Here is a 1,805-nt window from a genome sequence, read left to right on the forward strand (position 1 = left end):
CATTAAATTTATACTAGCACCTAAGTCTGCTAATGCTTCTATTGAACTAAGACTACCCAGAAAACATGGAATTGTGAAACTTCCTGGATCAGATAATTTTTCTGGTATCTTATTCAACAGCACTGCTGAACAATTAGCGTTCATAGTAACAGCCGAGAGTTCTTCCATTTTCTTTCTATTCGTGATCAGATCTTTCAAGAATTTAGCATATCTAGGCATTCCTGAAATCACATCAATGAAAGGAAGATTTACATTTATCTGTTTAAACATATCCAAGAATTTGGATTGCTTGGCTTCAAGTTTCTCTTTCTTCATTTTACTCGGGTAAGGAAGTGGTGGTTGGTATGGTTTAACATAAGGTTTAGCCTTAACTGTGTTATCTTCATTAACCTTTTCAACTACCGGTTCTTTTTCCTTATCTTGATCAGGTTGTGGTTCTTGTGGAGTAGGAATAGCTTCATCAGAAGTTACAGGTATTTCAGGTGGTTTAAGTGTTGTACCACTTCTTCTGGTAATGGCTTTAGCTGTTTCATTCCGGGGGTTTGCATTTGTATCACTAGGTAAACTTCCCGGTTTTCTTTCACCTATTAACCTTGCTAGGTTACTTACTTCTTGTTCCAAGTTTTGAATAGAAGCTTGTTGATTTCTAAATGCTTGAGCATTTTGTTCATTAGTTTGTTTTTGAGATGTGAAAAACTGCGTTTGAGTTTCAACTAGCTTCGTCATCATATCTTCTAAATTCGGCTTTTTATCATCGGGTTGTGGTTTGTTTTGAAAATTAGGTCTTTGCTGGTTGTAAGTATTGTTAGATACTTGTTGATTGCTAGGACCTTGTTGGTTGTTGTATGGAATATTTCGATTATAATTCTGGTTTTGATTGTAGATCGGTCTTGGCGGTTGATAATTATTTTGATAATTATTTCCAGACCTTTGGTTTATGTGTGAAATATTCTCTCTTTGTTCCATTGTTAGTTCAATACTGAGACAATCTTTTGTCAAATGTGGTCCTCCACACTGCTCACAACTAATTCGTATTGAGTGTATATCTTTAGTCATCTTTTCCATTCGTCTCTCGACAGCATCTATCTTTGCGGAAATGGAATCTAAGTCATGGCTAGAATCAGCTCTAGCTGCTTTAGATGATCTAACGATATCTTTTTCTTGGTGCCACTCATGTGAGTGGGAAGCAGTGTTATCAATAATTTTATAAGCATCAGTTTCGGTTTTCTTCATAATGGAACCACCAGCTGCTATATCGATGTCTTTTCTTGTAGTGATGTCGCATCCTTGGTAGAATATTTGTACTATTTGACAGGTGTCTAAACCATGTTGTGGACATCCTCTTAATAACTTTCCAAATCTTGTCCATGCCTCATATAGAGTTTCATTTGGTTTCTGTGTGAACGTAACAATTTCTCCTTGAAGTCTTACGGCTTTAGATGCCGGAAAGAATTGTTTAAGAAAATTTTCAACTAAAACGTCCCATGTATCAATCGCCCCTTCAGATAACGATTCCAACCAATCTTTGGCTTCTCCCTTTAAAGTCCAGGGAAATAACATGAGATATATCTGTTCATCCTCCACTTCTCGGATTTTAAATAGAGTGCAGATCCTATTAAAGGTACGAAGATGTTCATTTGGATCTTCCTTCAGCGCACCACTAAATTGGCATTGATTAGTCACCATGTGTAGAATTTGTCCTTTGATTTCATAATCTGGCGCATTAATGTCTGGATGAGTAATTGCGTGACCTTGGCCAGTGCGTTTAGCTCTCATTCGGTCTTCCATACTTAAAGGTTCCAGAT

At 36.8% G+C, this 1,805-nt stretch overlaps 1 non-coding gene across 1 annotated transcript; it reads left to right on the plus strand.

Moving 5' to 3' along the window:
* Window positions 1–1,321: 1,321 nt before the first annotated feature.
* Window positions 1,322–1,428, plus strand: LOC139850838 (small nucleolar RNA R71). The gene has a single exon (XR_011760216.1). It is a non-coding gene; the product is annotated as a small nucleolar RNA R71 (small nucleolar RNA).
* The last annotated feature ends 377 nt before the right edge of the window (window positions 1,429–1,805 follow it).

Source organism: Rutidosis leptorrhynchoides, chromosome 5 (assembly GCF_046630445.1).
Source record: "Rutidosis leptorrhynchoides isolate AG116_Rl617_1_P2 chromosome 5, CSIRO_AGI_Rlap_v1, whole genome shotgun sequence".
Classification (NCBI taxonomy): domain Eukaryota; kingdom Viridiplantae; phylum Streptophyta; class Magnoliopsida; order Asterales; family Asteraceae; genus Rutidosis; species Rutidosis leptorrhynchoides.